Consider the following 25,640-nt stretch of genomic DNA (forward strand, 5'->3'; position numbering starts at 1 on the left):
CTTCCCTCACACTCTGCCTGAACTGTTCTCTTTCCCATCACCAGGCTCTTGGGCCATATGATTGGGCTGTTGCTGGCACCATTCCCCCGCAAGCCATTTCACACTGCCTCCCTTTAACCCAAATTACGCTAGTACTCTTTGACCCACTGCCACTGCCTCTCAATTTACTTGCACCATTCAAGGGGGGTGGGCAGCTAAACCTACTCTTTACTGTGCCATGCTCTCCGGTCTAATGCTGTTGGATTGCCCTGGTCATGCTGTCATATGCAGGCTCCTCTTATTGCTGAATCCCAGCGCTCCCAGTTGCCATGGCAACACTGCACAGGTGGAACATACAGGCTCATTAAAACCACTTTTGTTCTTTGTGGGCCAACACAACCACTTGGACAGTACTTTGACACTCTTGGGAAGAAGCAATGGCAACCATTATGTGGCGTTAGTTACTGGCCCATTTACATGCACGCAACACACAGGGCCATATTTTACCCGCTCCATCTGCCATCAGGGAGCGGGCACCACCTGCCAAACCTTTCCTTAGGGAATTGCGGCTTCAACAGGCAGGGGAGACCCAAGACAACTTCCTGAACCCGGTTGCTATGTAAATGGATGGAGACGCACGTAACAATAGCAGTAGGGCAGCACACAGCAGGGTGCACAACATGGACTGTCCGGCTGCTGGCCTGGCCTGATGGATTGTGTCCTTTTACCATGCAAAGTACCCAAGGTGTCCCCTGTCCCCCCCCCCCCAGATTTTATGTGTGTCCTACGCCCCTGGTTCTCCTGGTAGTACTGAGAGTGCAGCAGAATGTCATCAAAGACACTTGATAGATCCAGCAGGGATGCCATTTGCCTGCTTAGCACTGAGCAGCTTCTGAAAGGACCGTTGAATGGATTTCTTTATGGGACAACTTTACAGCTAGCTATGGAACAGTGTGTACCTTTGGCACACAGTTTTTGTTCTAACACTTCTATGGCTTTGGGTATTCTTTTATAGGTTTCTTGGTGCATTTGCGCATTCTGATTTACTCTTCGCTGTTTTAACTTCTCTATGATCTATTTCATGCTTGTACCTTTTGGGCGGTCAGAGACCTATGAAATGTGGGGCTGGAGAGGGAAATCAGTGCTTGCTTCTGAACATCATTTTAGTGCCACCTGTGGGAACTCTGTGCTGGACTCAAGCATAGGCATGTGTTTAATGTTGTAAAATGATGCGAAAGGTTCTGATCGGAATCGGAAGCGGCCTCTGTGACTCTGAGTGCGTGCGCTAGTGGGTCAGAGGTCCGGCTTGATTCCCTTGATTCCCGTTTCCTGCGAACGCCATAGTGAGGCTGCGAGGTCTCTTCCTTTAACCTGTGCAGCAGCTCAACGGGACGCAGAACGCTGCTTTATCGTACAGGGTGACGGTGGCGCACCGAAAAAGAAGGAGGATGCTGTCTGCTGCCTGCTTTGTCAATCTATGCATACAGTTTCCTGATTTCCCTGACGCCGTGGCTTCACTGCTCCACAATTCCAGCACAGCACAGCTCAGGGCGCCAGCGGTCAGCGGTGCTAAGAGGGCTGGTGTCAAGCCGCCCATCCGGCTATATATAAGCAAGAGGACCTTTCTGCCCTGAGCAACGGGTAAGACAGTGGAGCCGTGCGCTTTGTGCTTTGAGGATAGGTGCCTAGATGCCTATTGTGCACAATCTGGGGTAATTACTGCTGACACCCTGTAATTGCTGCTATACAGGCATAGGCTTCCCACCAAGATTAGGAGCAGTGGTTGACAATCGTGGGTACCACCCCTGAATAGAACACATTAGTGATTACTCCTTTATGTTGGTGGAAAACACATATCCAGGCATTTGTCATCCTTGTGGCTGTCAGAAGAGGCTGACTCCTGTAGGATTTACTGATTGTCAGTGCGGCTTGATGGCTTGATGGTGGTACGGTAAGAGCGGATGTGTAGGTCTCTGCCTTTAACAGTGAAGTAGCAGAGTGCGAGTCGAGAGAACAGTACGAGGAGGTGACTACTGCGGACAACATTGGCGTTTACATTTACGCCCAAGAAATAGCGATTACGGCACCGAAGGAGCCCGCCGGAGCCTGAGTTCTAGTGTGTCTTTAGGAAAAGTTACACCACTTCCCAAAACCTGATTATCCTAGATCTTCTCCACACTCGTGCAAGGATAACTGGTAATCCACCACTTTATGCCCTGTTCATTGACTTTCGAGCAGCCTTTGACCTAGTGCCAAGAGATAAATTATGGGTAAAACTGGAACTTTTGGGCTGCCCAGCTGAGCTTCTCTATTATCTGAAGCTACTTCATCATAACACCACTGCAAGACTCATAACAAGAGTAGTGCTGTCTTGCGCTAAAACCTGAAAACTAGAATGAAGCTTGATAAAATGAACAAATAACAATTGTGTCCAGTGAGTCCATTTAATTTCTACAGCCAACACGTGTTTCGACCGGTGGGTCGTTCTCAAGGCCAATCTGGAAGTCAAAGCTCAATGCTTGGTGTTTAATGACAAATATATGTGTGCTTAACATAAATTTCACTTTCATCCATGGGTTCAAATACCCTCCTACATGGATTGTTCGGATTAAATACCCATCAGTTTTAAGCTTCTCAAGCTTCATTCTAGTTTTCAGGTCTTAGCGCAAGACAGCACTACTCTTGTTATGTTTATTTTGCATGTGCTGGTTTAGGGAGACCGCACGTGCTGTTATCTGCGATTATTAGACCTACTTACAACTTTTAACTACAGGACTAGCGCACCACGCATTGTTATTCCCTGTACTAATTTTCTGGTCACTGCAAGACTCAAGCTGGACTCTCTGGGTAATATGACCAATTTAATTGGCCAGAATAGGGCAGTTAAGCAGGGTTGTGTTACGGCCCCCCTGTTTGTACAATCTTTTCACCCATGATATTCCTACAGTGGTATCCTCAGTCCATAATTGTCCCCCCACAAGCGGTACCGCGCATTGTCAGGTACTTGCTTATGCCGATGACTTAATAATCCTAGATCACACATTCAGTGGGATAAAAAGGTTGGCTAATGCTCTGTGGGGATACGCAGAGTTAAATGGTCTGATTATAAATCTTGAAAAAACACAACTCATGGTATTCTCAGGAAAGACGTTTGCACGTCCTAGACTAATAATACAAGACCATGAAATAAAATACACCCCTGCTTATAAATATCTAGGGGTGGAATTTGACACAAGAGGAGATTATACATTTTGTATACAATCACGCTCAAATACAGCAGCCCAGATAACAACCCTGATCAATCAATTTACCATCAAGAACTGTGGGTACACCATCAAGGGAGTTTGCCAACTATATATGCAGGTGTTTGTTCCCATGTTTATCTATGGCCTGGAGGCACTGCTGCTTATTGACTTAAAATGCCTTCAAGTACTGGAGGGTACATTCTGGAGGAAGATACTGGTTCTTCCCCAAAGTATCCCCATGGCGTTTATCAGACTTGAACTCGGTCTGGTGTCCTTAAAATCAACTGTGCTGAAAAGGAGAGCAGAGCTTTACCGAAAACTGAGTAACAATCCGACGAACCCTTTATTGGCCTGCATTTATCAAGACATTTTAAAGGCGCCCTTTGAATATCCTCTGAAGCAGACCATGGACTACTTTTATAACGAGATATGTTGGTCCAGCAAATGGAGGGAATCTGGGGTCTCGACAAAAAAAGCTTTGTCCAAGAAGGTAGATCTTTGGGACTGGCTGGAAAATTATGAGTACCTGGGCAAATTAAAAAAGTATCAATTTGTTCATCACATGTTATATACATTTAAGAACCCCCATAACTATATGATCTTGTGCCCTTCCAGCAAACTCAGACGTTTTATTCTCCTTTTAAGGATAGACAATCTACCAGTATTGACCAATAAAGGAAATTATAGCCAACTGCCCTCTAATGAAAGATACTGTCGGGCGTGTAAAAACATGGTGATTGCCGAGACAGCCTGCCATTTGCTGACTGCTTGTCCATCTCTGTCAGTATTTTATCGTATGCATTATGGTAATCATGTTCATGACATTGCATTTGTTGAGGACTCAATGTTCTGGTATCACAGCGTGAATTCTTACAGCCTAAAAATATTTATGTCAATGTATAGAATTTGGCTTAGGATTGACATTTTGTTGTATATTTCTATTTAGGCTGATAGTCTCTGCTTTCAGTGTCATTCGTCGTCATAATATTCTAACTAGCTTTTGTTGTTAATTTTATTTTTTTCCAAGCGGTTGAGCAATTTTAACAAGAGATTTACAGGCCGATTCATGGAATAATTAGCGCGGCGCAAGTGGGCAAAAACGTGCGAATCGCAGTGCAATTGCGAAAATCGCACGAAAAGCAGCGCACGTCGATTCATGGAAGGCCGTGCGCGAGAAAACCAGCGTATGTGCGATAAAAAAGTGCGCGGCGCACGTTGGCGCACAGGCCATCTAACAGCGTGCGCCAGGTCACAGCGAAAATCGCACAGGCCACAGCGAAATTCGCACATAGCGCGGCGCACGCAACAAAAGTAGGCGGAACACGGGCGTAACACTCGGAATGGGGAACAACTTGCCAAAACGTGGGCGTCACGGGGGAAGTACAGGGCACAAGTGCGCGGAACGCCCACACGCTCGCCTACAACACGTATTCATGGAATAGAATAGGGGAAAAAAGCGCACGCTCAAACCAGAGCACAGGCACAAACACGACCGCCACAAGAAAGCAGGCGGTAGCGTCTCTGCGGCTGTAAGAAATGTGCGCCAAAAGGTGCGCCAACAAATAGCACCTATATACTGCCATGATGAATGTCCCATACTGTGGCCCTCCAGGAAAAATGACGTGCAAAGGGGTACCCACAAACACGGACACCCGCTGACAAAAAATACGTGTGCGTGTATACCGGGGTGCGCGGGAAGTCTAACACGCGATTTCAGCAGGGTACGTGCATCACAGGGGTTCGCGTGAAGTTATTCACGCGATCGGGCCTGGGGGAGCGGGCTACGTGTATTTCAGGGGTTCGCGTGAAGTATCTCACGCGATCGGGCCTGGGGGAGCGTGCTACGTGTATTTCAGGGGTTTGCGTGAAGTTTCACACGCAATCGGGTCTGGGGGAGCGGCCTACGTGTATTACAGGGGTTCGCGTGAAGTCCCTCACGCGATCGGGCCTGGGGGAGCGTGCTACGTGTATTTCAGGGGTTCGCGTGAAGTTTCACACGCGATCGGGCCTGGGGGAGCGGGCTACGTGTATTACAGGGGTTCGCGTGAAGTTCCTCACGCGATCGGGCCTGGGGTAGCGGGCTACGTGTATTACAGGGGTTCGCGTGAAGTAGCTCACGCGATCGGGCCTGGGGGAGCGTGCTACGTGTATTTCAGGGGTGCGCGGGAAGTTCCACACGCGAATAGCCTGGGCGCGTGTATTTCAGGGGTGCGCGGGAAGTGCCTCACGCGATCGGGCCTGGGGTAGCGGGCTACGTGTATTACAGGGGTTCGCGTGAAGTTCCTCACGCGATCGGGCCTGGGGGAGCGGGCTACGTGTATTTCAGGGGTGCGCGGGAAGTTCCACACGCGAATAGCCTGGGCGCGTGTATTTGAGGGGTGCGCGGGAAGTTCCACACGCGAATAGCCTGGGCGCGTGTATTTCAGGGGTGCGCGGGAAGTTCCACACGCGAATAGCCTGGGCGCGTGTATTCCAGGGGTGCGCGGGAAGTTCCACACGCGAATAGCCTGGGCGCGTGTATTTCAGGGGTGCGCGGGAAGTTCCACACGCGAATAGCCTGGGCGCGTGTATTTCAGGGTTGCGCGGGAAGTTCCACACGCGAATAGCCTGGGCGCGTGTATTTCAGGGGTGCGCGGGAAGTTCCACACGCGAATAGCCTGGGCGCGTGTATTTCAGGGGTGCGCGGGAAGTTCCACACGCGAATAGCCTGGGTGCGCGTGTATTTCAGGGGTGCGCGGGGAGTACCACACGCGAATAGCCTGGGTGCGTGTATTTCAGGGGTGCGCGGGAAGTTCCACACACGAATAGCCTGGGCGCGTGTATTTGAGGGGTGCGCGGGAAGTTCCACACGCGAATAGCCTGGGCGCGTGTATTTGAGGGGTGCGCGGGAAGTTCCACACGCGAATAGCCTGGGCGCGTGTATTTCAGGGGTGCGCGGGAAGTTCCACACGCGAATAGCCTGGGCGCGTGTATTTGAGGGGTGCGCGGGAAGTTCCACACGCGAATAGCCTGGGCGCGTGCATTTCAGGGGTGCGCGGGAAGTTCCACACGCGAATAGCCTGGGCGCGTGTATTCCAGGGGTGCGCAGGAAGTTCCACACGCGAATAGCCTGGGCGCGTGTATTTCAGGGGTGCGCGGGAAGTTCCACACGCGAATAGCCTGGGCGCGTGTATTTCAGGGGTGCGCGGGAAGTTCCACACGCGAATAGCCTGGGCGCGTGTATTTCAGGGGTGCGCGGGAAGTTCCACACGCGAATAGCCTGGGTGCGCGTGTATTTCAGGGGTGCGCGGGGAGTACCACACGCGAATAGCCTGGGTGCGTGTATTTCAGGGGTGCGCGGGAAGTTCCACACGCGAATAGCCTGGGCGCGTGTATTTGAGGGGTGCGCGGGAAGTTCCACACGCGAATAGCCTGGGCGCGTGTATTTCAGGGGTGCGCGGGAAGTTCCACACGCGAATAGCCTGGGCGCGTGTATTTGAGGGGTGCGCGGGAAGTTCCACACGCAAATAGCCTGGGCGCGTGTATTTCAGAGGTGCGCGGGAAGTTCCACACGCGAATAGCCTGGGCGCGTGTATTCCAGGGGTGCGCGAGAAGTTCCACACGCGAATAGCCTGGGCGCGTGTATTTCAGGGGTTCGCGGGAAGTTCCACACGCGAATAGCCTGGGCGCGTGTATTTCAGGGGTGCGCGGGAAGTTCCACACGCGAATAGCCTGGGCGCGTGTATTTCAGGGGTGCGCGGGAAGTTCCACACGCGAATAGCCTGGGCGCGTGTATTTCAGGGGTGCGCGGGAAGTTCCACACGCGAATAGCCTGGGCGCGTGTATTTCAGGGGTGCGCGGGAAGTTCCACACGCGAATAGCCTGGGCGCGTGTATTTGAGGGGTGCGCGGGAAGTTCCACACGCGAATAGCCTGGGCGCGTGTATTTCAGGGGTGCGCGGGAAGTTCCACACGCGAATAGCCTGGGCGCGTGTATTCCAGGGGTGCGCGGGAAGTTCCACACGCGAATAGCCTGGGCGCGTGTATTTCAGGGGTGCGCGGGAAGTTCCACACGCGAATAGCCTGGGCGCGTGTATTTCAGGGGTGCGCGGGAAGTTCCACACGCGAATAGCCTGGGCGCGTGTATTTCAGGGGTGCGCGGGAAGTTCCACACGCGAATAGCCTGGGCGCGTGTATTTCAGGGGTGCGCAGGAAGTTCCACACGCGAATAGCCTGGGTGCGCGTGTATTTCAGGGGTGCGCGGGGAGTACCACACGCGAATAGCCTGGGTGCGTGTATTTCAGGGGTGCGCGGGAAGTCCCACACGCGAATAGCCTGGGCGCGTGTATTTCAGGGGTGTGCGGGAAGTTCCACATGTGATTTGACAGTGTGGGTCCTCCCAGGTGTACCCTGTACACCCTCCACGGCCCCTGCAGGCAGCCCACACCACAGGGGACTACCCTGCATCCCTGGTCATGTCCCGCAGGCAGCCCACCCAACATGGGCATGCCCCCCAGCAAAGGCACATGTCTCCTTGAACTAATGAACACCAACTCATGTCCCCTTGCACCCCCACCCCCCAGCACTGTGGGGCACCTGCCAGCAGGCCCCCACCCATGTCCAACTCATGTCTCCCACCACCCCCACACCCCAGCCACCAGGGGCACCCTCCACCAGGCCCCCACTCATGTCTCCCACCACCCCCACCCCCAGCCACCAGGGGCACCCTCCACCAGGCCCCCACTCATGTCTCCCACCACCCCCACCCCCCAGCCACCAGGGGCACCGTCAACCAGGCCCGCACTCATGTCTCCCACCACCCCCACACCCCAGCAGTGCAGGGGCACCGTCAACCAGGCCCCCACTCATGTCTCCCACCACCCCCACACCCCAGCCACCAGGGGCACCCTCCGCCAGGCCCCCACTCATGTCTCCCACCACCCCCACACCCCAGCAGTGCAGGGGCACCGTCAACCAGGCCCCCATCCATGTCTCCCACCACCCCCACACCCCAGCCACCAGGGGCACCCTCCACCAGGCCCCCACTCATGTCTCCCACCACCCCCACCCCCCAGCCACCAGGGGCACCCTCCACCAGGCCCCCACTCATGTCTCCCACCACCCCCACCCCCCAGCCACCAGGGGCAGCCTCCACCAGGCCCCCACTCATGTCTCCCACCACCCCCACACCCCAGAGTGCAGGGGCACCGTCAACCAGGCCCCCACTCATGTCTCCCACCACCCCCACACCCCAGCCACCAGGGGCACCCTCCACCAGGCCCCCACTCATGTCTCCCACCACCCCCACACCCCAGCAGTGCAGGGGCACCGTCAACCAGGCCCCCATCCATGTCTCCCACCACCCCCACACCCCAGCCACCAGGGGCACCCTCCACCAGGCCCCCACTCATGTCTCCCACCACCCCCACCCCCCAGCCACCAGGGGCACCCTCCACCAGGCCCCCACTCATGTCTCCCACCACCCCCACCCCCCAGCCACCAGGGGCACCCTCCACCAGGCCCCCACTCATGTCTCCCACCACCCCCACACCCCAGCAGTGCAGGGGCACCGTCAACCAGGCCCCCACTCATGTCTCCCACCACCCCCACACCCCAGCCACCAGGGGCACCTTCCACCAGGCCCCCACTCATGTCTCCCACCACCCCCACACCCCAGCCACCAGGGGCACCCTCCACCAGGCCCCCACTCATGTCTCCCACCACCCCCACCCCCCAGCCACCAGGGGCACCCTCCACCAGGCCCCCACTCATGTCTCCCACCACCCCCACCCCCCAGCCACCAGGGGCACCGTCAACCAGGCCCCCACTCATGTCTCCCACCACCCCCACACCCCAGCCACCAGGGGCACCCTCCACCAGGCCCCCACTCATGTCTCCCACCACCCCCACACCCCAGCAGTGCAGGGGCACCGTCAACCAGGCCCCCACTCATGTCTCCCACCACCCCCACACCCCAGCCACCAGGGGCACCCTCCACCAGGCCCCCACTCATGTCTCCCACCACCCCCACACCCCAGCAGTGCAGGGGCACCGTCAACCAGGCCCCCATCCATGTCTCCCACCACCCCCACACCCCAGCCACCAGGGGCACCCTCCACCAGGCCCCCACTCATGTCTCCCACCACCCCCACCCCCCAGCCACCAGGGGCACCCTCCACCAGGCCCCCACTCATGTCTCCCACCACCCCCACACCCCAGCCACCAGGGGCACCCTCCACCAGGCCCCCACTCATGTCTCCCACCACCCCCACACCCCAGCAGTGCAGGGGCACCGTCAACCAGGCCTCCACTCATGTCTCCCACCACCCCCACACCCCAGCCACCAGGGGCACCCTCCACCAGGCCCCCACTCATGTCTCCCACCACCCCCACACCCCAGCAGTGCAGGGGCACCGTCAACCAGGCCCCCACTCATGTCTCCCACCACCCCCACACCCCAGCCACCAGGGGCACCATCCACCAGGCCCCCACTCATGTCTCCCACCACCCCCACACCCCAGCAGTGCAGGGGCACCGTCAACCAGGCCCCCATCCATGTCTCCCACCACCCCCACACCCCAGCCACCAGGGGCACCCTCCACCAGGCCCCCACTCATGTCTCCCACCACCCCCACACCCCAGCAGTGCAGGGGCACCCTCCACCAGGCCCCAACTCATGTCTCCCACCACCCCCACACCCCAGCAGTGCAGGGGCACCGTCAACCAGGCCCCCACTCATGTCTCCCACCACCCCCACACCCCAGCCACCAGGGGCACCCTCCACCAGGCCCCCACTCATGTCTCCCACCACCCCCACACCCCAGCAGTGCAGGGGCACCCTCCACCAGGCCCCCACTCATGTCTCCCACCACCCCCACACCCCAGCCACCAGGGGCACCCTCCACCAGGCCCCCACTCATGTCTCCCACCACCCCCACACCCCAGCAGTGCAGGGGCACCCTCCACCAGGCCCCCACTCATGTCACCCACCACCCCCACCCCCCAGCCACCAGGGTCACCCTCCACCAGGCCCCCACTCATGTCTCCCACCACTACCAACTGTGCAGTGTTGGCGCCATGTAGAGTTGTAGGTGCACTGCTGCCAACATGGACCCCATCTCCAGACTAGAGGTCCTTGTGTGGACATGAGGAAGGGACCTGCAAATTGGGAGGTAGACACAGAAGAAGAGTTACACATCAATGCAACATGCAGTGTACAACACAACAGCAATATGCACTAGGAATGTATACACAGTATTGACTACAGACTGCCCAAACAGCTCATGGGAGTCCAACGTCACTGTGTAATTCACTGTCACTTGGGCACACCCTTTGCAAGCCCATGGAAACGGGAAGCAGGAGGGGTGTGTGTGACTCAAACCCAAGCATCTGAACCAAATACATTACAAGCCTGCATGTGCCCAGCCACAATGCAGCGTATGCCCACAGGAACCACGGAAGCCAACAGATTGTCCCAAAAAAATTGGGAATAAAAGAAATCAAAATAAAAATAAAAATAAGAAACAATCAAAAATGGCCATTGATGGGCCCGGGGGGGTTGGGGAGGCCACCCAGGAGGTCCGAGGACAGGATGCACACCAGAACCCACCTGCGTGGATCCTGGGAAGATAAAACACCTCCATGGGCTCATGGCCCACACGGCTACCCTATTGTGGGAGTATCACTGCTGTCGCTATTATCACCCTGTGCAGCTGCATCCGGAGGTGGTTGCACTATGGGAGGCAGCCCGCGCAAGGCCCTAGTCTGCTCCGCCATGGCTGCAAGCATGCGGGTGTGGTAGGTCTGGTTCTGGAGGATGAGTGTGCGGAGGTCCCCATGCAACAACTCACGGGATGCCCGGACCTCCGCCCTCGTTGCCTGCATCTCAGCTGAGAGCGTACGGGTGAGACGCTCCAGCTGCTGTTCTGTCCTTTGGTGTGTTGAAGCCTCAAGCTCAACAAGAGTCGTCCTGAGGTGAAGGAGCTCCTGCCTCAGGGCTTCCCTGTGGCCCTGGGACTCAATGGAGATGGCCTCCTGCAGAGTCGCCAGTGCCGCCTGCCTGTCCCTGTTGGACCCCAACATGTCCTCCCTGTGTGACTGGCAGATGGAGTCGGTTGCCTGCTCTAGTCGCTCCATCAGCCTTTCTGGGGGGACAATGGAAGTGGCCACCCTATCCATGGCCTGAGCCATCATCTCGGATGATGCAGCCTGTTGGGTTGCCATACCGTAAATGGATTGCTCCCATGCGGTATTGCCGGGTGGCGTACGGCCACCACGTCGGCGGGCACCACACCTGTCTGGGGCAAGGCGAACTGCGCCTTGCTGTGCCGGCACTGCCTGAGGCTGCAGGACTGCATTCCCCCTCTGATCTGCTGGCCCAGGAACAGGATCAGATGTCGCGGAGTGTGACCCTGCATCCGTAACCACCGAAGGCGTAGCTGCCAACACTGACATCCCCATGGAGGGTTCTGACCCTGGTGCAGGTGGGCGAGACAGAACAGAATCCCTCCCTGGAACACTCACCTGCGACGGCACGTAGGTCTCATCCGAATCAACACCTGAGTACAGCTCGGGGGAGGTGCAGCCAGAGACCCCCCTTGAGAGCACGACCTGCAGCACTTGTGGGTTCTCCCCCACCACCACACCACGTCCCTCACTGGTGGTTGGTCGGCCCTCGGACCCCTCCTGGGTCTGCACCATCTCCACAACCCCAGCAGTATCAGGTGCGTCTTCCCCTACAAAGACATGAAAACAAAGAAATGGAAACAGGCATTAGCACCATGGCACACAATGAGGGCTGAGAAGCAAGAGAACCAGTACTTGATTGACACATGTCCCACATGACTGAAACCCTCCCATGCATGCACCCTCACTGCGTATGAAGTGCAGGCAAATGGCACACACTGATGACACCAAGATGGAAGATGAACACATTTTCTGCATGCTGCCTGGCAGTGGCATCACACATTGGCCTGTGATTGCCAGGTGAAACACACATGCCATTACACAGATGGCATGTACCATTGCTATTGAGTGAAGATGGAGAGGAGGGCAGCACCTATTCATTCAGTCCAGTTCCCGCATGTAATTGCTTTTCTAATTCTAACAGGTCAGATTTTTCACCTGGAGCTGCCAGTCTGAAATGGTCCAATTGCACAGGGACATGTGTGTACAAATGATATCCAGGTAACAAAGTCACTCCACTTTACCATACCCATGTCAGACATGTGACTAGTGGACAGCGACATGCCTAGTGAAAGTGGTGGAATGCAAACAAACTGACTGAATGAACAGTGAAAAATAAGCAAATATGTTGTGGCAAGGTGACACTTCAAGGGCAACTGGCGTGCAGTTGGGCTAGATGTCAACTGTTGGCAGAAGGGATACTGCTATGGCCAAATGCAGCTGCGCAGGAAGTATTGCATGAAGCACATGGCTGACCCATACGACTCAGGCGCACACACTCTCACCTGGCACACAAACAGAAGCCCTCACACACACACCATGCACATGTATGACACACACATGCATGTGCACTCACCGGACAATGCCTCGTAATCAGCCAGATCTCCCACGCCTTGGATCTGTTCCTCCGTGACGTAGGTCCCAGCGACTGACTCATGTGGAGTGAGTTCCATGTCTACTACTGGAGACCCACCTCCAGTCACTAGAGTTGCGGCATGACTTGAGGCCAGCTTACTCTTTGCCCTGCGCTTTAGGTCATTCCAGCGCTTATAGCAATCATTGGCTGTGCGCCTCACGATTCCAAGGGCACTTACGATGTCCGCAACGGTCTGCCAGTGTGCCTGGCGTTGTGCAGGTGTGGTCTTGGATCCTGCAACAATGACCATCTCGTTGTCATGTCCGGACACATACTCGACAAGTGCATTCAGTTCGTCATCCGTGAAGCTGGGCTTCCTGGACGGGCCGGACTGTGTAGCCGTGTCTGGGGCATCAGCCTGTGCCGGACGAGCACTCTTCCTCTTCCGCTTGGAAGGTGGTGGTGATCCTGAGTGTCCTGCGCCGCTCTGGACACTAGGGGCAGGAGCCCTGGTGGACTCTGTATCAGGAGTGTGGGATTGCACACTCAGCATGGGAGATGGTGCAGGCATTGGCTCTAGTGTGATGGTGTCAGGGGGAATGTCAGCAGCATGGACTAGGACCGACACTGTCCTGGCTGGGTGTGTGAGGGCTGGGGTGGATGGAGCCGCAGCTGCCCCTGCAGCCTCTCCGCCCTGCCTCCTTGGTGCAGCAGATGACCTTGCTGCCCCAGATCCACGTGGCATGATGGCATCAACGTGCACCAGCGCACGTGTCGTAGCCCTGCTGACCTGGAAGTCAGCCATGGAGTCAGCCAGGTCTGGTGCCACAATGGGCTGGTCCAACAAGGGCTGAGCATGGATGGTGTCAGCCACATCAGCCTCAATGGGAGGGGGGGAGGGGGGGATTATGGGTGCCCGTGACTGGTCCTCCACACATGGGGGGACAGGCTCACCCTGCAAGTTACGACCACGTCCCCTACCGGATCCACCACGGCCACCACTTGTGGCTCTTCCACCTTTGCCACCCTTACGGAATCCTCGCCTCCCAGCCATGGCACTGATGTTAATGTGCGTATGTGTCATGATCTCTGCTTCCAAAAGGTCAGGGTTTTCCCAACTCCCTTGGAAGCAGATCCATAACCCAGGTTCCGAGTGCCAACCAGTCCCAATTGGGACCTTTTGGACCCAGTCCTGGCGCCAGTGGCACCAGGCTCATAAATATGCCCAGTCCCAGCGCTGGAAGCGCCGGGCTCATAATGCTTGGGTGGACTTACCTTCAGCAGACCATGCTGCTTACTTGCCTGCCAGTTGAGCCTCTGATCCTCTTCTGTTTGGAACTACTTTTCCTGTTGGGTGGGGCTGGAGCCACTCCCTAGATTCAGAACACTGGAACTCTTCTGGAAGGCAGGAACTCTTTTCTTACCAGGAACTCTTTTCTTACTTAGGCGTGGCTGTGGAAGGAGACACCTAAGCACTACAGGAGGCTATTTAAACCACACCCGGTGGATGAATCTTGCTTTGCGTTATTCTGCAACCTCTGCAGCAGAACGCTCATCGTGTCTTCTGCATCCGGTCCTGGGCCTAAGGAAAAAGGCTTACCATCCTGAATCCAGTCTTCAGCAACACCTATAAAGACAAGAAAGAACAGGTTAGCATTCCGGCATCTGAAAGGCAAAGGCTTACCATCCTGAATCCAGTCTTCAGCAACACCTATAAAGACAAGAAAGAACAGGTTAGCATTCCGGCATCTGAAAGGCAAAGGCTTACCTACTCTTCGTACGCTCCGGAGGCCTTCGGCGCTGCATCCCGCATCTGAAAGACAAAACAAGGTGCGTTTAAAGACATTGGGGAACTTTAATACTCACGTGCCATTACTCCTTTCCACATCTAATCCAGTGGGTATTCCGGCACCCTGCAGCCGCTCCGAACTCGTACCTGCAAAATAAAAAGACAGTTAGAGCGCATAGTGAAGCAGGCAACAAGCGCTTACTTACGTGCTTCCAGGCGCTTCTATTCATCACACGGGCTCCATCTTCAACTCACTTCAGCCCGTCATCCGCCATCGCCGGAACCCTGCAAAACAAGAGACATTTGAATGACTCGAAACTTACCGTTCGTGCAGTAAACGACGGACAGCAGTCCTCTGAAGTCAAGAGGCCTGCGCTACCTATCCAGTGAAGAAACTGGTTACAGCACCCTGCCCCGAGGCAGATGGAGAGCTCGGCATTCACTTACCTAAGGGGAGAGCATTAACCTTTGGGGGTCTACAGGAGAGGAGAAGAGGAAAGAGATAGGGACACCCCAATAACCCCAGTTCATTAACCCCATATTTTCTATCTGCAGACATCTTACTCTACACGTCAGGCATACAGTGCACAGAGGTCCAGCCCAAAGAGCCAACCGGGTGCTACACATCACCTTTGAAGATACGGTAGTCGCCCAGTCAAGACCGGCGCCTCTGCGAGAATCAGGTGAGCGTTACAGTATGGGAGTGGATGTAGACTATTGTCCTGGGCAATTGGGGGTCAAAGGGGTTGGGTACCAGATGGTAATTTTACCCTAGTGCTCTAGCAAGGCTGAATGTAACCCCTGGGGAAAGATGACGGGTCACGCAACGCACAGGAGGCCCAAAAAAGGGAGATGACGTGCACACAACCCCTCCTAGACCACGTGTGCAGAAAGAAAAACCTGCACTACGCTGTGGCACCCAGAAACACAAGAATGAACGTATGCGTGTCACACGCAGCCTAGAATGACCTCTGAAGGGGTAGGCTACACACGGGGCAAGCACAGATGTTAGATACGTGCGTGACTCACCGTCTGCCTGGTAAACGAGCGTGTAAAAGGAGCACGTTTGGTTGGCAACACCCCCGCCAAAAGAAGATTTGTACGCTGTCTGAGGAGACAGGACAACAGTAGAAGGGAACACTGTTTGAGGGAACAGGCCCAGGTAAACCAGTAAAAGCGAAAGAAGAGAAAAAGCTGTCAGAGGTAACAGGGAATACGAACTTGAAACGCCGTGAAGTAAATCGCGTGTGAAACGACAAGAAGTACAGAATTCACCCACTCTCTCTCCACGAAAAGCACGTACAAGGAAGTGGTGTTCTACGCGTACCTTTTATACAGGCCCACACGTCCAGCGTCACTTACGTGGCGTGTATGCGCTAGGGCCATTTCCACCAATTACACGCTTTGTCACTTCTGCGTGTAGGGACATTTCCTCCAATTACACGCTTTGTCACTTCTGCGTGAGGGGCCATTTCCACCAATTACACGCTTTGTCACTTCTGCGTGTAGGGCCATTTCCACCAATCACACGCGATGAGACTCTGACGTGCAGTCTTTCCACGTGTGCTCTGTCATCACGTGCTGTGTGGGAAACACCCGTGCGGCTCACGTCACAGACGCGCTTACGCGCTGAGGGCCTTTGGTCCAATAGAATCGCGTATGCGTGCTGACGCGCTTACGCGCTAAGGGCCTTTCCTCGATTTTCACGCTGACGTGCAGGATTTTCACGTGCCAAATCACTCCGTACCAAGCTGGCCACGCGTAAGCACACGGAAGACCACGCTCCTGCCCCGAAGGCTGAACTACTGCCCCCCAGAGCCCCGAGCACGCTCCCACCTGCCATCTGCTGCTGCCTGACTGCCTGCTGCCCACGTGCACTGCCATTTGCTGCCTGCACATCAGCCAGGGGTGCTGTTGCTGTGACCACCCCTGCTGGTACCGAAGACTCCCGACTGGAATTCCATCGCTCCACAGCCCAGCCCCAGGACCCAGTTGCCCACCCACTCCTGCCTCTGGGGTTGTCATGTCGGGGCAAACACCATCTGTGACCACTGACAACCCCCGGCCAGAGAGGCAGAGGGGCACCAGCTTCAGTGCCACTGAAGTTGGTGTCCTGGTGGAGCAAGTCCTGGGGCAGTATGATGCCCTCTTCGGAAGTTCCCGCGCCGACAAGGAAGGACGGACTCGGATCTGGACTGACATCGTGACTGCCATCAACGCGGAGGGGGTGGCAGTCCGGGACTTACAACATGTCAGGAAGCGCTGGGAGGACTTCAGGTCCAGGACCCTGAACAAGGTCCGGCGCCTCTTGAAGGCAGCGGATGCCAAGGGGCGCCGGGGCCACTTGTCAGAAGAACAGATGGGGGTCCTGGAACGCATATCCCCAGCGCTCCACGTCCAGGTCCTGGAGAAGCAGACCCGTCTGGAGTCGAGCGGTGAGTGTACATGCATCCTGATTGTGAGCAGTGTGTGTGATGATTATTCGGTATTGTGCAGGTTGCACATCTGTTTGTATGGGGTCGAGTATGGGTGGGGGTGTACATGGCCGTGGGGCTGACACATGCGAGGGCTGTAATGTGTGAGACATGGATGGTGCTTGTGTGTGTAGGCTTGCATGGCAAATGCAGTTGTGCGTGCACACATGTTTGTATGTATGTGTATGTAAGTAGACATGTCCGTGATGTCACGCATGTATGTTGTATTGGGCTGCATGTATGAGCACTGTGTACATGTGCATGTGTGTGTATTTGACAAGGGTGCAACAGTGATGCAACATGGATGCATGTGACTGCGGTATGTGTAAGCCTGATTGGCAGATGTGACATGGATGCCCGTCTGAACAGTGCGACACTTGGCAGAGGTGTACACATGCATGCAAGTGTGGTGGTGTGTGTACATGTGTGGTGAACTTCCTGTGTTGCATGTGATGTCTGGGTCACCTTTGGCTGCTCATGCTGTTGTATGTGTATGGATGGTGGTGGCAGTTGCGATATGGCTGTGGTATGGCTCATGTGTGCGAGTTGCAATGACATGTGTGTTGGGGATTGTGATGACATGTCTGAGGTTTGCCAATGCCACTCATGTGCAACTGTCATGTGTGTATGTGTCCATTGTACAGTGCCCTGATGCCTGTGTTTTGTTTCTCCCTGTCTGCAGCGTCAACTGATGAAGAGGGCGGAGAAGGTGCTGTGGAGCACAGCGGCGGGGATCCGACCGCCAGCCGGAGGCGCAAGGCCCGGCTCCCCTCCCGTGTTGTCATCTCGTCGGGGAGTGAGGAGTCCGGTGCCGCGTCCCAGGCCGCAGCTGCCGGGGGGAGGTCCAAGAGGCGGAGGTTGGAGTTGGACTCCTCGGCAGCAGAAGGGGCAGCTGGGACCCCACAGGGCCCAACAGGGGAAGATGGCACGGAGTCATCCAGGTTGGTGGGGGGTCTGGTGGAGGAGGAGGCCGTGCAAGCACCAGAGACGGGGTCTGGAGGTGGGGATCCCACTGGTGCTAGTGGTGCAGTCCAGGACCAGGGACAGGAGGCAGCACAGGCTGCCGCGGAGGTGCCTGTGTGCAATCCTGTCCCCGATCCTGTCCCTGCATCATCTTGCACCAGCAGGGATGCCTACGTCCAGACCCGTTTCCAGGCAGGGGATGAGCTGACGTCAACTGGCCTTCCTCTGCCTGCGGACGTGGCTATCCAGGTCCGGGTTGAGCCTGTCCTGGCTGGTGTGGCGTTGCGTCAACGGGCCATGCGAGGTGACCTGCAGTCTTTTCATGGAGAGACTGCACGTCATCTCGAATGGCTCGTTGACCACGTCAGCCTGCTGGGACAGGTCACCCAGACCGGATTCCTCCGTCTGATGGGGCTTGTTCCGACCCCCTCCTCAACTGGACCCCCTACGCGCCAGTCGTCTTCTGTGCCATCTTCCCACCCATCAGTCACCTGGATGCCCTGTGGAGCTGCCTCTGACAGTGCGGCCAGGCTGGTGGAGGAGGCATCCCTGCCACAGTCGGGAGTCGGACATCCAGCAGGGGTGGCCACATCAACAACTGCACCCCAGCCGGCGGAGGATGTGCAGGCAGCAGGAGGCAGTGCACGGGCAGAGGCAGAGCAGCAGCAGCAACATGGTGGGAGCCATGAAGGCTCGGGGCCTTCGACATCGGAGGGGCAGGCATCGGCCGGAGGGCAGGAGGACCCAGGACAGAGAGTGTCTTCCGTGTGGCAGCGGTTGGGCCACGCCATAGGTGCGGAGCGGCGGCGGGCGGAAGAGGCGCGGCTCACAATGGTCAGGGCGGAGAACTCCATGCGGAGGGCCCTGAGGCGGGCCGAGTGCCTCGAGGCAATCCGCAGGGGGTTGGAGGAGGACACGGCGTCGTCCCTGCGGACCCTCGGGGCCATGGAACTGGACCGCCTCCGGGACATCGAACAGGAGTTCGATGATGCCCTGGCCCGGAACACCACGGAGTGAGCCGCTGGACTTGCCCGCCGCCTTTGTATATAGTTCTTTAGTTTTAGGTTTCCTTTGTTTTTTCTTATGATTTGGAGTCGACGGACACTGCTCCACTTTTTGTATATAGTTGATATTTAGGTAGGTTTTTTAGGAGGTTTCCTTAGTTCAGTTGTGATGATGGACCCTTGTTATTTTTGTACATAGTTCTTTGTTGCATGGAGAGTTTTTACATTTCACTTTGGACACAATTTTATGGATTTGATTTTCTACTTTTGTGTTTTTATGCGGACATGCAGCTTATTTTTTCACATTTACATTGTAGTTATTTTTCTTTCTTTACCATTCGTATTTTTGTCCAATACATTTTTTTTTTCCATTGTTCACTGTGTGGTTTCATCTCATTGGTTTCATGCATGTCATGTTGTGTGTTTTCCCATTCAATTTGAAAATCTGTGTGTGACGGACATGGGTTCATTTGCTTCATGAACATTGGGGGTGTAACATGTGTTTTCATTTCCATGTGGGTGAATGGGTTACTTGGTAGGGCTTTTTGGCTGTGGAGGCTGACCATTACGCACATGATTGGGGATTGTGAGGACCTGGTGGGGGCTGCACATGGTGGCAGGGGGGTGGGGGTGGTGGGAGACATGAGTGGGGGCCTGGTGGAGGGTGACCCTGCACTGCTGGGGGGTGGGGGTGGTGGGGGAAATGAGTGGGGGCCTGGTGGAGGGTGACCCTGCACTGCTGGGGGGTGGGGGTGCAGGGGGACATGAGTGGGGGCCTGGTGGAGGTTTACCCTGCACTGCTGGGGGGTGGGGGTGGTGGGAGACATGAGTGGGGGCCTGGTGGAGGGTGACCCTGCACTACTGGGGGGTGGGGGTGCAGGGGGACATGAGTGGGGGCCTGGTGGAGGGTGACCCTGCACTGCTGGGGGGTGGGGGTGCAGGGGGACATGAGTGGGGGCCTGGTGGAGGTTGACCCTGCACTGCTGGGGGGTGGGGGTGGTGGGAGACATGAATGGGGGCCTGGTGGAGGGTGACCCTGCACTGCTGGGGGGTGGGGGTGCAGGGGGACATGAGTGGGGGCCTGGTGAGGGTGACCCTGCACTGCTGGGGGGTGGGGGTGCAGGGGGACATGAGTGGGGGCCTGGTGGAGGTTGACCCTGCACTGCTGGGGGGTGGGGGTGGTGGGAGACATGAGTGGGGGCCTGGTGGAGGGTGACCCTGCACTGCTGGGGGGTGGGGGTGGTGGGAGACATGAGTGGGGGCCTGGTGGAGGGTGACCCTGCACTGCTGGGGGGTGGGGGTGGTGGGAGACATGAGTGGGGGCCTGGTGGAGGGTGACCCTGCACTGCTGGGGGGTGGGGGTGGTGGGAGACATGAGTGGGGGCCTGGTGCAGGGTGACCCTGCACTGCTGGGGGGTGGGGGTGGTGGGAGACATGAGTGGGGGCCTGGTGGAGGGTGCCCCTGGTGGCTGGGGGGTGGGGGTGGTGGGAGACATGAGTGGGGGCCTGGTGGAGGGTGCCCCTGGTGGCTGGGGGGTGGGGGTGGTGGGAGACATGAGTGGGGGCCTGGTGGAGGGTGCCCCTGGTGGCTGGCGGGTGGAGGTGGTGGTAGACATGAGTGGGGGCCTGGTGGAGGCTGCCCCTGGTGGCTGGGGGGTGGGGGTGGTGGTAGACATGAGTGGGGGCCTGGTGGAGGGTGCCCCTGGTGGCTGGGGGGTGGGGGTGGTGGGAGACATGAGTGGGGGCCTGGTGGAGGGTGCCCCTGGTGGCTGGGGGGTGGGGGTGGTGGGAGACATGAGTGGGGGCCTGGTGGAGGGTGCCCCTGGTGGCTGGGGGGTGGGGGTGGTGGGAGACATGAGTGGGGGCCTGGTGGAGGGTGCCCCTGGTGGCGGGGGGGTGAGGGTGGTGGTAGACATGAGTGGGGGCCTGGTGGAGGGTGCCCCTGGTGGCTGGGGGGTGGGGGTGGTGGGAGACATGAGTGGGGGCCTGGTGGAGGGTGCCCCTGGTGGCTGGGGGGTGGGGGTGGTGGTAGACATGAGTGGGGGCCTGGTGGAGGGTGCCCCTGCACTGCTGGGGGGTGGGGGTGCAGGGGGACATGAGCAGGTGTGCAGGGTAGTCCCCTGTTTTGTGGGCTGCCTGCTGGGGCCGTGGAGGGTGTACAGGGAACACCTGTGAGGACCCACCCAGCCTAATCGCGTGTGTAACTTCCCACGCACCCCTGTAATACACGTACCAAGCCAAATCGCGTGTGATAATTCCCGCGTACCCCTGTGATACACGTGCCCTGGCTAATCGCGTGTAAAACTTCACGTGTACCCCTGTAATACACGTACCCTGGCCAATCGCGTGTTAAACTTCCCGCGTACCCCTGTAATACACGAACAAGCCAAATCGCGTGTGATAATTCCAGCGCACCCCTGTAATACACGTACCTGGCCAAATCGCATGTGAGAATTCCTGCGCACCCCTGTAATACACGTACCCAGCCGAATCGCGTGTAAAACTTCCTGTGTACCCCTGTAATACACGTACCCAGCCAAATCGCGTGTGATAATTCCCGCACCCCTGTAATACACGTACCCAGCCAAATCGCGTGTACAACTTCCTGTGTACCCCTGTAATACACGTACCCAGCCAAATCGCGTGTGATAATTCCCGCACCCCTGTAATACACGCACCCTGGCCAATCGCGTGTTAAACTTCCCGCGTACCCCTGTAATACACGTACCCTGGCTAATCGCGTGTATAACTTCACGCGTACCCCTGATATGCACGTTACCCGCTTTGCGTTCCTTGTTTGGAAGCCCTGTAAACTGGTCCAGGGTTAGCGCAGCCCTTTGCGATGATTTAGCGATTTTGATGGCTTTTCCTTGCGCAAGGGCGTTCTTGGGGGCGTTACTGGCGCTGCTGCAGGGTCGCTGCGATACTCTGCGCCACGGCTGGTTTGGGAGCCTAAAATCCATGAATACGCTGTGCGCGGAAATCGGTTTTAGCGCACGTGCCTGGCGCAGACAATCGCACGCGGACACTCTGCGCCAGCCGCTTGCGACACTTTTCTGCGAAATTCTATGAATTACCCTGTCAGTATCTTATTCTATAGCTATTTCTAATGATATGTTTATCTAATACTTCAGTTTATTTTTAAGAGAACAAAGTAATTATTTTTGTATTGTGAAATGATTCACTAGTGTGTTTTACTAATGTATTTCTTTTGATATGTGAAAAGTTTAAATACAAACTGTATCACATTATTAAAATTAAAAAAATGATGCATCATTTTTCACCTTTACTTCTTTTAAGGGCAACCCCCTAATTTTTGCAGCGGTTTAAAAAATGCATGTTGCTTATTTGAATATAAAAGTGATTGCTTAATACAGTTTATGTGGGTATTGATTAGAAAGAACTACAATGTGAATTGGAACCAATGAGGTTTGGGCTGTTTTGCATATTAAAGAGGTTTGTCCGAATGGCCAAAGAGCATTATATATATGTTGACAGTTGTATGACTGAATCACTAAATACCTAAGGCATACTGGGTTTGGTACGCTTTACTATACATATATATATATATATATATATATATATATATATATATATATATATATTACATGGCCACGGTAGTGGCCATGTAGTTATGGTTAAGTTGCTGTTTCCATAGGAAGATTTTGGGTGGCTTATAACTTCGCTCTCCCTGGACGGATCCTTCCTCACCAAACTTTGCAAAAAAAAGTATTTGGGTCACTCTGAATTTTTTTGCAAAGTTTGGTGATGATTCGTTCAGGAGGGGCAAAGTTATAGGGGGGTCCCAAAACTTTTTTTTTCCCATAAACTGAATGGGAAAAAAGTTTTGCTCGCGCCTACAGCCCAAACCGCAGGACGGATTTCCACCAAATTTGGACCAGGAGCAGTGGCTTGGTCCCGAAAGCGTGCTTTTGCAAATTTGGTGAAAATCCGTCCAGTAGTTTTTTTTAAAATGACCAAAAAGTAGGTAAAAAAAAATTAGTGATATCTGTGTTCGGTTCGCGGACACACTTCCCTGTTCGCTCCGCGGACAGTGTCCTGATTGGCCAATCGTCTTGCGTGATGTTCGCGGACATGCAACGTGTTCGCTGATTGGACGGCGTGGAGCGTGAAGCGCGTCAGATTTTTCGGTAGCGCCCGCCATCTTGGATTCGCGGACATCCGCGGACAGCGCAGTGAAACTTTGTTCAAAATGTGTATTTAGTAGAGTGTGTTGGTGTGTAGGAGTGTTTGGGGAGGGTGGGAGTGTATGAGATAGGATGAAAGTTGTGTTTTTTATGTGTTAGACGTTCTTTTTGTGTTCGATTTGTTTGCGGACATCACGGGTGTTCTGAAATGTTCTAAATAAACTGACTGGGGGCTGTTCTAAGGACTCAATATGTGTCCGTTTTGTTCGCAAGCAAAGTGAAACTGTTCTAAGAACACTCGCGGTGTCCGGGGAGTGTTCGTAGGGGGTGTCCTGAGGACGCTGTCCGTATTGTTCTCTGTCAAGTTGAATGTGTCCTAAGAACACTCGCGGTGTCCTGAAATGTTCGCAAATAAACAAGATGGTGGTGTTCTGAAGACGCTTCTAAGAACACTCCCGATGTCCTGGAATGTTCGTAGGGGGTGTCCTGAGGACGCTGTCCGTATTCTCTGTCAAGTTGAATGTGTTCTAAGAACACCCGCGGTGTCCTGAAATGTTCGCAAATAAACAAAATGGGGGTGTTCTGAAGATGCTTCTAAGAACACTTGCGGTGTCCGGGGAGTGTTCGTAGGGGGTGTCCTGAGGACGCTGTCCGTATTGTTCTCTGTCAAGTTGAATGTGTCCTAAGAACACTGCGGTGTCCTGAAATGTTCGCAAATAAACAAGATGGTGGTGTTCTGAAGACGCTTCTAAGAACACTCCCGGTGTCCTGGAATGTTCGTAGGGGGTGTCCTGAGGACGCTGTCCGTATTGTTCTCTGTCAAGTTGAATGTGTCCTAAGAACACTCGCGGTGTCCTGAAATGTTCACAAATAAACAAGATGGTGGTGTTCTGAAGACGCTTCTAAGAAGACTTGCGGTGTCCGGGGAGTGTTCGTAGGTGGTGTCCTTAGGACTCTGTCCGTATTGTTCGTTGTTAAGTTGAAAGTGTTCTAAGAACTATCGCGTTGTTCTGAAATGTTCGTAGGGGGTGTCCTGAAAACGGTGTCCGTATTGTTCGCTGGCAAGTTCAAAGTGTTCTAAGAACACTCACATTGTTCGCGGACATTAAAAGTTTCCCATAAATCATAGTTGAAATGCTTGACTCTATGGATGTGATATGCTGCGGTGGTTGTTGCCAGGGCATAGAGTCTTGGGTGCATGGCCATTTGGCCATGCACCCAAGACTCTATGCCCTGGCAACAACCACCGCAGCATATCACATTCATATTTGCTTATAACTTTGGGTGAAAAACAAATGTATGGTTCTCTGTCGAGTTGAATGTGTCCTAAGAACACTCGCGGTGTCCTGAAATGTTCGCAAATAAACAAGATGGTGGTGTTCTGAAGACGCTTCTAAGAACACTCGCGGTGTCCGGGGAGTGTTCGTAGGGGGTGTCCTGAGGAGGCTGTCCGTATTGTTCTCTGTCAAGTTGAATGTGTCCTAAGAACACTCGCGGTGTCCTGAAATGTTCGCAAATAAACAAGATGGTGGTGTTCTGAAGAAGCTTCTAAGAACACTCCCGGTGTCCTGGAATGTTCGTAGGGGGTGTCCTGAGGACGCTGTCCGTATTGTACTCTGTCAAGTTGAATGTGTTCTAAGAACACCCGCGGTGTCCTGAAATGTTCGCAAATAAACAAAATGGGGGTGTTCTGAAGACGTTTTTGAGAACACTCCCGGTGTCCTGGAATGTTCGTAGAGGGTGTCCTTAGGACTCTGTCCGTATTGTTCGTTGTTAAATTGAAAGTTCTCTAAGAACTAACGCGTTGTTCTGAAATGTTCGTAGGGGGTGTCCTGAAAACGGTGTCCGTATTGTTCGCTTGCAAGTTCAAAGTGTTCTAAGAACACTCACATTGTTCGCGGACATTAAAAGTTTCCCATAGATCATAGTTGAAATGTTTGACTCTATGGATGTGATATACTGCAGTGGTTGTTGCCAGGGCATAAAGTCTTGGGTGCATGGCCATTTGGCCATGACCCAAGACTGTGAAGTGGGAGAATGGAACCACAGGCTCCCACCAATCCCCTCTCACGCTTGGCCTAGAGGATCACGGCCTAGGCACCCACCACGAGATGAGTTTGCCCATCTACCAGAAGACCAAATACCTTGGTACAGGAACCTACGGATGTGCCCACCTACCTGCCCTACCTGCCCAGCAGCTCGCCCTACCCAGGCCGACACCTGCAACATGGATCAACTCGACCAAACCAACACATCGTTAGAGATGCCATGACGACCTAGCCAACGGCCACACCTGAAATGTTCGCAAATAAACAAGATGGTGGTGTTCTGAAGACGCTTCTAAGAACACTCGCGGTGTCCGGGGAGTGTTCGTAGGGGGTGTCCTGAGGAGGCTGTCCGTATTGTTCTCTGTCAAGTTGAATGTGTCCTAAGAACACTCGCGGTGTCCTGAAATGTTCGCAAATAAACAAGATGGTGGTGTTCTGAAGAAGCTTCTAAGAACACTCCCGGTGTCCTGG

This window comes from Ambystoma mexicanum, chromosome 8 (genome assembly GCF_040938575.1).
Source record: "Ambystoma mexicanum isolate Mex_15411 chromosome 8, UKY_AmexF1_1, whole genome shotgun sequence".
NCBI classification, from domain to species: domain Eukaryota; kingdom Metazoa; phylum Chordata; class Amphibia; order Caudata; family Ambystomatidae; genus Ambystoma; species Ambystoma mexicanum.